The sequence below is a fragment of the Rhinolophus sinicus genome, chromosome 17 (assembly GCF_057876585.1).
Source record: "Rhinolophus sinicus isolate RSI-liver-muscle chromosome 17, RSI-T2T, whole genome shotgun sequence".
Taxonomy (NCBI): Eukaryota; Metazoa; Chordata; class Mammalia; order Chiroptera; family Rhinolophidae; genus Rhinolophus; species Rhinolophus sinicus.
The window spans coordinates 102739951-102752694 of record NC_142517.1 but is presented as its reverse complement, the minus strand read 5'-3'; the positions used below and the strand labels follow the sequence as shown (position 1 = coordinate 102752694).

Here is a 12744-nt window from a genome sequence, read left to right as displayed (position 1 = left end):
TCATAGTGGCTGCACCAATCTGCAATCCCACTAACAGTGCATAAGGTGCACAAGAGTTCCCTTTTCTCCACATCCGTGCAAGCACTTGTTGTTTGCTGATTTATTGATGATAGCCATTTTGACTGGGGTGAGGTGGTATCTCATTGTGGTTTTTATTTGCATTTCTCTAATGGAGTATTACACAGCCATAAAGAAGAAAGAAATGTTACCTTTTGCAACAACATGGATGGACCTACAGAACATTATGTTAAGTGAACTAAGTCAGACAGAGAAAGACAAATACCATATGATCTCACTTATATGTGGAATCTAAAGAAAAGAATTAATGAATGAACTAATCAGAAACAGTCTCAGAGACATAGAGGAAAAACTGAGGGTTGCTAGATGGGAGGGGGGATGAGGATAAAGGGGGAAGGTGAGGGGATTAGAAAACAGTAACCACAAGGTGGCCATGGGGATACGAAAATCAATTTGGGGAATGTAATCAATAATGTAAAGATTTTTGTAGTGTGTCCAACAGACACTGTCTCGATAGGGAGACCACCTCAGGGAAGATGTAGATGCCTGATCACTGCACTGTACACCTGAAGCTGAATCTGAAGAATAATGAATGTCAACTACAATTTTATACGTATATATACATATGTATGTATATAGTTACAAGAAGCAGAGTACAGTATTAGGAATAGAGACCTTGGAAATGTAATGGCTGTGTGCGATGTCACAGGGATAGTGGATGGGGGGAGGGGGGTTGTCACTGTGTGAGGGATATAAATGATAAATGTCTAACTATTACATTGTTTTATGCACCTAAAACTAATTAAAAAAAGAATAACTTTATCAGGTAATGTTAAAAATAATAAACAAACAAACAAACAAACAAATAAATAAATATTGCATAATGCTTAACTTTTTGAAGTTGTTTTTAGTCTGTTCCTCTGTGTTTTTCTTTGAACCAAAGTTTACAACAGATAGAGACTGTCCATTCCTTTTTGGGACTGCCTTGTTTTGTTTCTAGTCTTCACTCTACACACCTGCCAAACCAATCATTGGTCATCTCTGGCTGGTTCCTCAATGGCTGCCAACTATAGCCACTGCTCTGGGATTGGCTGTCCCAGTGGCTCTAAGATTCACGGCTAAGGCCAGTTTCTTTGGCATCCAAGTTCTAGTTCTATTCGGTGAGCATTTATTGAGGGCCTGCAGTTTTCCAGACACTGTGTTAGCTTCTTAGATATAAAAATGAAGAAGGTTAGTTATCCTTGAGAATCTCTAAGTCAAGGGCTGGGGAGAGAAACACATGGACAGACCAGTGCAGTGAAATATGCTCAGTGTCACAGTCAGGAGGCTGTAGAATTTAGCAAACAGCAAGGGAAAGGTTTCCTTATTGCTTGTGACTTGCTGATATACCAGGGTCCCTGGTACTTGTATTTTCAATGATTCTCTCATTGGAAGAAAGTGCTCTATAGGTTGAATTATGGGAATATCGGATGGTTATACAAGTTCTTAAATACTCACATACAAAATGTTTGTCTGAGAAAGGAACTTCATAGCTCTCATTTAGTCTGGTTTCTCTTTTTTTTTTTTTTCAATGTAGAGTTCCTGGCTCTAATCTCTAACTGGAGTTATTGCTTCAGTAGCTTTCTTTTTAACAAACGTTGAGGTTTTCCTAATGCTACAGGGCCACACACCTCACCCTTTCTTTAAAAACATCAACATTAACCTGTTTGGGTTACAGGTTAAATTGTATTCTGCCTAGCTACAACCTTCTTTCACCCTTTCCTCATTATTTTACAGGAAATTTAATTGATTTTCACAGAAATTATTCTCATTTTTTAAGCTATTGTCACTTTAAACAACAAGAAGAAATCACTATAGCTAGTAGAAGGACAGCTTCTAAGCCAAGATCTCCCTCACTTGATTGTTTTAGGTTAAGGATGGAGACACAAAGCTCACACCAGGGGCCAGGGCACTGCATCCCACCACCGCATTTGTTAATGACCAGTCTCTGAAATGCTCACACATGGTGCATTGGAGTTGTTCATGGAAATCCTAGGAAGCAGTGACCACTGGGTTTTAGGCATTTACACCAGTATAGAAATCCCACTGTGGGAATCTGTGCCATTTCTCTTAGGCACATTTTAGCTCTAATTGAAAAGCCTCTGCTATTATTACCCCAGCTGGATTCGATCCTTTATTCCTTAGGCCTTTGTTTTTCACTTATTTTGGCACTTCCTCATAGCTATTATACTTACCTGATTCTTTCTTGAGATATATATTATGTTAAAAAATAGAATCTGAGCATTGAAAGGAACCTCGTCTCTGGAAATATGGAGTGAGATCCAGTTAGCGATGCAAGCTGGAAACCAGGAGGCCTGCCTGCCTGTCAATTATAACTATCATTTGTATAATGCTTAACACATTCTAAATGCATTTTTTAAAATACATTATCTCCTTCAATCTTCGCCTTCCCTGTGGGTTAGTTATCATAACTCTGTTTTACAGATAAGAAATTAGGGTTCGGGAGAAATCAGATGACTGACCAAAGATCACATAGCAAGTAGAGGGAAACTCCCAAAGGAGGCCCCCCTTTAAGTCAGGATTTTCATGCATCTTCTAAATGCTCCGTGTTGCTCTTTACAGGTTGTGTTGTCTCTTCCAGGCCAGAGATTGTATCCATCTTTATACCTACACCTCCAATGGACCCCTACTTGGCATAAGTGGAGTTTAATGTATACATTTCTTGGTTGGATTGAATTTGTTTTTAGGGCAAAATTTGTTTAGCAGTTATTTTATTTTCCTTAAAAAAAAAAAAGGTATTTTACATTACAAACTTATTTTCAAAGTCCGGAAGGAAACAGAAAAAGCAAAACAAACAAAATGACACAACAAACCAGCATTTCCTGTAAAACTAATGCAGTGACATTTAAGCTTCAATTACACCTCTCACTTCCCTGCGCGCCGCCAGCCAAGGTCCAAGGCCTCTTGCTGATTGAGAGCACATTTTGAGTTCCCCCCATTGTTCCTGGCAACCCTGCTCCTGTGTAGCAAGCAGGATATTCAACTTGACAAGGCTCTTTCTTTCTGGATCAGGGAGGGAACAAGGTTCTTGTCAGTTTGAATCATGAGCCTACACTTGGCAGAGCCCAGCGGACAGGCACAGTGGGGGAAGGTGCCATGTGTGCGCCATCCGCGCCGGACCTGTGGGCCCCTCTCCCCATCTCCCAAATAACTCAACAGGCTTCAAGCGACCCTGCTCCGACAGGCCCTCTTTACTATCGGCCCACAGATTTGCTTCTGACACTAAATCTCCTCGTTATCCTGCTTCCAAAATTTTACTTTAAGGTTTCATCTCTCAACCCATATTTTTTTTTCAGAGCGGCAGCTGAGAATATCCAGTTCTGCAGTTCTCAAGGTTTACTGTTTTAAAATACATTTCTAAGGATGAAAAATGCCTTTTTTGGAGTTCACATCAAAAAGCTTTCAGAAGTCATCAAAGAAAACTGAAAACCTAGGATATGCTGCTCTGAAAATAGTTTGTCTTTATTATGATTTAAAAAAACCTGAGCTTTAAAAGAATGACAAATAGAATTAATGAAAGATGAAATCTGGAAATTCTGATTCTGTATTGAAGAAAACAAAATTGTCTTATTTCATTCCTTTACCCCTAAAAGTCCGCACTTCACTTGCGTTTGTTTTAGGAGAAAAAAAAAGAACAAATGTTATTGGTTTAAGGGTCCTAACACACATCCGATAAGTAATCTGGCCCCATTTTTCTTTTCCTAGGCATCAAAAACAATATTTTTGATTATTATATGAATATAAAATTTCATCCTTTGCAGTTTTTGTTTATTAAATATGAAATAGCAGTAAGGTGTTTGTTTGTTTTTTGTTTTTTTAAATAGATGTCTTTATTTTTTAGAATATTTGTATGGCAATGGAATCCATCACTAGCTATTTGTGATTTAATTATAGAATTTTGTGACACAGACATCCAATCAACTTGCTAAATATATTTTAAAAAGAGGTAATTAAAGGAGGGAGAAAAAGAAAATAACTAATAATGTTAAATTCAGTCAATAGATTTGTCCTCTGCTTTCAATAATCCTTTTCCATAGTGTTTGTAGCTGAATCTAAAACTCATATGATACATGTAACACTGTGCACAAAAAAATCAATTTTTTGTGCAGTTACCTAATACTATACAAAGCTTCACCACACCTTTCCATGTATTTCTAAATCTTAGCTTTCATTAATAATTGGTAACAGGTAATAATTATGAAAACATTGCTTTTGGGGGCTGTTGCCCATATCCTTTCTCACTTTTTAATTCTCTTGTTTAGTTATACTCTGCTTGTCCCCTTTACCAGAAATTTATGGGGGCAATGTATTATTATTATTCTATTACTGACTTAGCTACACTTTGGATACAGTACGCTTTTCCCCCCTGGGTGGTAACTTTATAGATTGCTCTAATGCATTAAATCGTTTTCAGCATTCACTGATAATTATTCTTGGAGAATTTACTAACCTGGGTGGTACCTAATGGGGCCCTGTGATGTTATATATTCTTTCAGTTATAGGCATAGTTCCACCTCTAAAAGAATTTGCAGTCTAAAATCACTAATAGGGACCAGCATCAAGGTCCATGATTAATGATTATTCATAAATTTGGAAAAGAACTCAACATACCTGTATATGCAACTTATCAATTAAAATCGGGGCTACAAAGTATTTAGGATAAAGGTGAGTTGGGAGCTGAACCAATAGCTGAGACCCAGAACAGTTAAGTAGAAATTAAAGAGCAAAGCAGAAAAATTTAGCAGGACTTCCTCCACCCCTCCACCCCGGGGTCTTCAGGGTAGTGAAGATCTCTCCTGCTGTAAACAGATGTGCAGGGAAGTTGTTATTAACTTACTCAAAGTTGAGGAAGTGTCTGTACCCAGTGTATGGATGAGCCTTTCATATTAATCATGACCAGTAAATATTGCTTAAAACCTATGTTGGTCACTAACCCTGGAGTATGTACTCTGAGGATTTGATTATGCTTTCTGAGAAAGTCTCACTTTCTCCACTTTAGAGAGGAGATTGAGAAAGGACACCTATGGCAGACTGCCATATGCTGGTATCATTTGATACCACCGGAAATATGGTGGGTGGCAGGAGCTACCAGCTTATCAGGATCTTATTACTTTTTTTTTTGGTAACTTTTTTTAATTTTATTAGTTTCAGGTGTACAAAACAATGGAATAGTTAAACATTTACCATTTATTACCAAGATCTTAAAGAGGCCCCACATCACTGAATGGTAACAGTACAGCCCAGGGTTGGACAGGGGAGTTAGTGGTAGGAAAATGAGGGGAAGGAAGTTGTGATTAGGGAAATCTCATTCCCTAATTCAGTTAATAGATTTCCCAAATGCAAAATGATACAATACAAAGGTTAGCTAAAAGTTTGTTTTCTTATTTTTGGTTTGTTTGTTTAGTTGTAATACATAGCTGTGCATCTCAGAAAAATGTGAAAAAATGTTAAAATAGCTTAGAGATTATCAGATAAGCTGTTTGTAGTGGAGGCAATAAAGGATATTTTAAAATGGAATATAAAATCACCTGTAAAACGCTAGACTTTGAACTAACTGGGCATATTGACATGTGTTATGAGTTAGTGGTCTTGTGATTTTCAAATTATGCCACTGTACATAATAGAGCATTGTCTGATACACCTCACTAAGTGGCCTGGCATTAAACCAGATCTGTCATCTAGTGGAGAGGAAGGCAATTCCAGTTTCATCTAAATAATCTCATATTAAAATAAGGAAGAACAAATGTGACACAGCTGCAGTAGCCTGGCCAGGTTAAAATGCTTACAAATATTTTATGTCTGTAATATAAGACTGCTTACTAATGGGGAATATTATGTGTAAAAGAGTGCCAGATTGCCTTTGATATAAGTTGGTAATAAAAATGCTACAGGGTTAGTATTTACGATCCCTCTAGGTTATAACATGCTTCCTGTGCTATTACTTTAACAGGCCTTAAGACAAAAATCTATATGATATGGTCACTTTCCTTAAATAGCATGTACAACACGTGCACAATCAGCTAGAACATTGAAACAATTTATCAGAACCTGTTACGTATCATAAAAATAATAGTTTATGTAAACATGTGCCTTTCCTGAAGAGAGCATCATGTGTGCTTTGGATCATGCTACATTCCACTGTCATACAAATATGAAAATACGTAAAGTCAACAAATGTCATGTTTTAGTCAATACCACACAACGCTCTTTGTTGGGGGCGAGGGAGGAATAATATAGCTGAGCTCAAGTAATGTAACAAATGATGAAGTTCTGAGATTTATGAGTAAAGACACCTCATTTATTATACAAAGTTAAGGAATGTCCCCTTAGGGAAAAGAAAATGTAACATAACTCCACTGATGTATTTGAAACAAGAAACAAACAAACAAACAAAAAAACTGGCTCCTAAAGAATGGTGCAATTCTCATCATTTCAGTCTGTATTGTCAATTAGGAAATATGACAATAACATGAAGGAAAATAATCCCAACACTATAGTAGATGATTTGGCAAAGGGAAGATTATAGTGATATTTTGGTTATGAAGTTAACATAGAATTTTAAATGTGATTCTTTTTTTAAATTTTATTTTAATGGGGAGTAGTGGGGGACAATGTGTTTCTCCAGGGCCCGTCAGCTCCAAGTATTTGTCCTTCAATGTAGTTGTGGAGGGCGCAGCTCAGCTCCAAGTCCAGTCTCCCTTTTCAATCTTTAGTTGCAGGGGGTGCAGCCCATCATCTCACGCGGGAATTGAACCGGCAACCTTGTTGTTGAGAGCTTGTGCTCTAACCAACTGAGCCATCCAGCCGCTCCTCCGGAAGTTCAGCAGCAGCTCATTGACTTCATTCTAGTTGTGGAGGGCACAGCTCACTGGCCCATGTGGAAATTGAACCAGCAATCCTGTTGTTCAGAGCTCGTGCTCTGACCAATTGAGCTATCAGAACGCACCTTAAGTGTGATTCTTTAATGACTATCACTTTAGGAGACATACACATATGGAGAATGTAATGTCAGTCCAGAAATACTGAAGGCTTTCTGTAAAGGAGTATCATAAACACTGAATTTGATTCAGCCCCCTCTGACCCATCCTAGCCAACTAGGTAATCTGTTGACTGTTACCTGGATATATTGCTGGAGATAATTCCCACAGAGTGACTCTATTGAAGCTGATGTCAGGTTTTATTGCAAGCCTGGGAAGACATTTTTAAGCAGGTCTGGTCATATGGGATCCCTTCAATCACACTGTGTGCTGACTAGTCTACTCCCATCCACAAAGTTTCCTCTTGAGAAAACATCCTATAAGTATTTTTGTTAGAAACAAATGCCATTCCACCTAGCCCATATTTAGGGTGATACTCAGTAATTAAAGAAGTTTTATAGTTTGGGGTCAGATATGCAAAAACTGAGATGGTGCAGTAGGCAGAATTCCAAGGTGACCTCCAAGAGTCCTGCCCTTTTATGTACACGCCTTGTATAACCCTCTCCCCATTAGTGTGAGTGGGACCTATCATGGGATCTTACTACTATGTTTCTGTTCCATTATATGGCAAAAGTAAAGTGATTAGGGTTTTAATCAGTTGATTTTGGATTAATGAAGAGGGATTATTCTGGTGGGCCTGGGCTAATCAGGTGAGCCTTTTCTAAGAGGGTCTCCAGATAAGAGAAAAGAAGCAGCAGTAGACTTTCTCCTCTTTGCCGCCAAGAAGCAAACCACCAGGGTGTGGAGAGGGTCATATGGCAGCAAATGGCCTCAGTCCTCACAGCTGCAAGGAGCTGAATTCTGCCAATAACCAGGGAGTTGAGAAGGACTCCAAGATAATATGAGATTGTACCTCCAGCCAACACCTTGATGTAAGTCTTGTGAGAGCCTGAGCGAAAGAGCCTGCTAAACCACACTCAGACTCCTGATTCACAGAAACAGTGAAAGAATAATAGTTAATGTGCGTTGTTTTAAACTACTAAATGTAGGGTAAAAACTTATTTGTTACACAGCCGATACAGATACTGCCATTGTCTTTGTCAGGGTTTATTTGTTCTTACTCCCAGGAAAATCTCTAACTAAATTGAAGTTTGTGCCTTCAATTCTGTGTTATAAGGAAATAGATTGGCTGGAAAATTCCCTCTTTGTAATAACTTAGTAACTTTTCCCTAGCTTTCTAGTCTATACATTAAGAAATCTGAATTCTTTTAACTTTTACAAGATCTGACAATTAAGAACTCGTCATAGAAAAAATGTTACTTACCTCATTGCTAAATATCACTGCAGTAACCTTCGAAGAACTCCCCTTGGGAAGCTATGCACTGATGCCCGCCTCAGTCCATCCTTCAAAACAATTTTGAAACTCTTTTTCTGGAATGGCCATCAGAGCTGTCGTCGTATTACCCTTGATGTCCTGAATGTCATCAAAATGTCTTCTTTTTTCAACATTTCCTTTATCTTTGCGTAAAGAAAGAAGTCATTGGGGGCCAGATCAGGTGAGTAGGGAGGGTGTTCCAATACCATTATTTGTTTATTGGCTAAAAGGTCCCTCACAGACAGTGCTGTGTGAGCTGGAGCATTGTTGTGATGCAAGAGCCATGAATTGTTAGCGAAAAGTTCAGGTTGTTTAACTTTTTCACGCAGCCTTGTCAGCACTCCCAAATAGTAATCGTGGTGAACTGTTTGTCCAGTTGGTACAAATTTGTAATGAATAATCCCTCTGATATAAAAATTGGTTAACAACATCGTTGCAACAAAGTTTGCGAACTTAATTGTCTGACCTCCTATATGTAAACTTTTAACCTCCACATTTGTTTAACATTTCTGGGATACATATTTTTAGTTCTTATAATGTTTCTTTCTGAACACACTTCAATTTCCCCACAAATCATGTGTTGACTTAGATGAATTCAAGATCCCATAAGGAGCTTACCACTGATACTAGAACAGAGGTATTAGTCTGTGCCTTATACTTCCTGCATCTTTGCATGTTGTGTACAGGAGAATAGCTCATCCATTTGGCTTTCTGTCTATTTGTTTACTTGTTACTATTTATTATACCAGCTACAAATTGTTAATTCAAATGGAGTTTGTGTACCTATTCTAACTTATGTCTCTTCCCTTTGTAATTGAAGTCATAGCAAATATTTCCCAATTTTAATTCTGGAGTTTGTTTTAGAACCAATAGAACTAGGCAGGCATTACAGCTTGTTGTTGCTTTTTGTTTTGTTTCATTTTGTTTTAATTGTGGTAAAAAACAAACACACCCATAATATAAAGTTTACCATCTTAACCATTTCTAAGTGTACAGTTCAGTGATATCAAATATATTCACATTGCTGTGCAACTAATTTCTAAAACGTTTTCATCTCACAAAACTGAAACCCATTAAAAAACTCCCCACTACCCCAGGTCCTGGCAATGATCATTCCACTCTAGGTTTATGTGAATTTGAATACTCTAAATACCTCATGTACATGAAATCATGGAGTATGTGTCTTTTTCTGACTGGCTTATTTTGCTTAGTATAATGTGTTCAAGGTTTATCCATATATTAGTCAGGGTTCTATACTAGGATTCTCCAGAGAAACAGAAATATATATATATATATATATATATATATATATATATATATATATATATATGCAAAATTTGAGATTGTGTGGTTGACAGAATTCCAAGATGGTCTCTAAAAGTCCTGCTCTGTCACATTCATGCTTTGTATAATCCTCTCCCCGTTAGTGTGGATGGAACCTTATTTTTAAAAATATTTTATATGGTAAAAATAGAGCAAAAGTAGTTTTTTGTTCAAGGAGGAAAAAATATATGGCTATGGTCACAAGTCTAAATATGACTTTAAGTAATCTCGGGCTCTCAATTGTGCACAGTAATATATATAGGTTGGCTTCAGCCATGGCTTCTGTCATTTATCAAAGCTAAAATCAGACTATAAAGACACATGAGGAAACAGAGCAAGTTGAAACCAAGCTTGATCACAACTTCTTTCAAGTGTGACTTCAGCTGCCCCCGACTGTGTATTTCTGTTGGATCAAACACTCCCACGTTACCACTTGGCACCATAATTAACCGATAGAGATTTCAAGTGGCAACAGGCAACGTGAGAAGGAAGAGGAACCAGTGCAAGGAAACCAGCATAAATACAGTGACAGTGGTATGGCCAATCAATTCTGGAATTACCCACTTGTTTAATTTCCAGCAACATGATCTAGCATTAATGTAATCACATTCTAAATCAGGTAATATAATTATGAAGTACACTGGGAGGAAGATGAGCAGGCAACAGTGGAGAGAGAAGATGAACATACAGCCTCCATCCTCTCCTCCCCTTCTCTCTCTTCCCCTGCCCTCCCCTCCTCTGTTTTCTCTTCCCCTCCCCTCCCCTTCCCTCTCCTCTCCTTCCATCTTCTCTCCTCTCCTCTTCTCTCCCCCTTCACTGTTCTCTCTCTCTCTCTCTCTCTCTCTCTCTCTCTCTCTCTCTCTCCCCCTCCTCTCTCTCTCTCTCTCTCTCTCTCTCTCTCTCTCTCTCTCTCGCTGTCTCACTCTCTCGCTCTCTCCCCTCTCTCTCCCTCTCTCTAGTTTGTTTTTTAACTGTGAAGTTTACTTCTGTACAGTTTGATCTTCTTCCCTAATTCCCTGATTTGTTTCTGAGTAAATTGGTTAGTCTTTCTTTTTTGTGGGGGGAGGAGCAGGGAGAGGAATGTCATTATGCAGACTGTTACAGATAAAGAAAATGATTGGCTGCAGAATTGGCAATACCATTCATATAACTCCCTAAAGGAGACACCTGAGATTGCCATCATGAGTCCTACGGCGAGAGAAAGGCAAAGATTCTATGTAGCTTAGAGCTTCTGTGAGGGAGAACTATGTTAGCAACTGGTGGACACACAGTCTGCATCCCTTAAAAGAGAGCCGGGTCTCCTATGGGTGCTCATTTCCCCCTCGATGGAACCCCAACCTCTGCAATCAGGGTTCCATCAGCAGACATTATATTAGGTTGGTGCAAAAGTAATAGCAGTTTTTACAATGATTTTTAACCATTTAAACCACAATTACTTTCGCACCAACCTAATATTTACTGCTAGGAATATAGGTACTTGCATTTGGGTTGATGAAATGAATTGAGATTTCATTCTTGTTGATCCATATCTCATCTACACATATGAGTGAGAGAGAATTAAAAAAAAGAAAGAAAGAAAGAAAGAAAGAAAGAAAGAAAGAAAGAAAGAAGAAGAAAGCATCAAGCTATGAAAAGGGGAAAATTAATCTGAATAAAAAAGAGTTTAGCAAACAGATAAAATATTAAAGTAGCAATAATTAGTATCCTTATGGAGATTTTAAATAATAATATCACATTCACTAAAACAATTCAACAACAGGTAAAATAGGCAGCACTGAAACAATTCCTGGCAGTTAAAACTAATTCTTCATGAGGAACTTTTCATCTCTCATGTATTAAGCTGATTTCCTAAATGAATGTTTTCGATTTCAAATTGTGGTCCATGGACCAGCAACATCAGCATCAACTGAGAAATTGTTAGAAATGCAATTCTTGAGCTCCAACATAGACGTACAGAATTAGAAATTTTGGGTATAGATCCCAGTATTCCGTCTTTTATTGAGCCCTGCTGATGATTCTGATGGGTGCCAAAGTCTGACAACCACTGCTCGATGGCGTATTGGAATTACCCATGGAACTTTAAACACTGCTGATGACTGGCTCCTACTCGCAGCAATTCTGATTTAATAGTTCGGGGATGCAACTTGAGCTTCAAGAGTTTTAAAAGCTCCCCAGGTGGTGCTAATGTGCAACTAAAGATGAGAACCAATGATCTATATCTACTGGGCTCAAGACAATTAGATCCCTTTCCAGATCTGGTTGAAGCAGTGATTTTCAAACATGTCTGCTCTCTGGAATCACTTGGAGAACTTTGAGATACCTGATGTGTCACAGAATCCCCAGAGCTTGTGATTTAATCATTCTGTGGTTGCACCAGCCCTTAGAAAACAAAAGTCAGGCAATTCTAATGTGCTGACGAATCTCCGAAACAGTGGGTTAAAGACTAAATTCCTAATTCTAAAGATAAATTCCTAGTTGTGGGGGCGGAGCCCCAGAGAGTAGTTTCCAGGCTCTCGGCCTCACATAGACAGGTGCTGGCTCAGGTAGTAAATGGCCAACTGTGATTGCATGGCCATCAGCTGTGGCTAGTTGGCCGTCAGCTGTAACCAGTGAGCCATTGGCCACAATATAACTGCTGTGGCTACGAGGGAGAGAAGAGAAGAAAATGGGGGCTAGCAAGAAGATGGTGGCTGGGCTGGCAAGCGCGGATTGCAGTTAGGATGGCTGGTTGCAGACAGTGTGGATCCAGCCTCCAGTGAGAGTATAGTGCCGCCGGCGAGAATATACTAAGTATGACTCCCCTATCTATGGCTCCTTGTGTGTTCCTTTTTGGCCTCACCATATCCTGCGTTCTTGTATGGGGAGCGGGAGCAGAGACCCCGCCGGACGCCCTGCATGACAAATGGCGCAGCGAGCAGGGTCTCCCGCACGACACATGGCGCAGCGAGCAGGGTATGGTGCCGGCCAGAGCTCTCCAAAGGACGGTGGAGCAGTTTGTGCGTATGAACACTCAGTCTCAGCAAGACCAGGAGGAGCAGCTGCCGGAGAGCT

At 39.0% G+C, this 12744-nt stretch overlaps 1 pseudogene; it reads right to left on the bottom strand.

The window, feature by feature from the left end:
- Window positions 1-10002: 10002 nt before the first annotated feature.
- LOC109456520 (protein cornichon homolog 4-like) lies at window positions 10003-10379 on the bottom strand (annotated as a pseudogene).
- Window positions 10380-12744: the final 2365 nt, after the last annotated feature.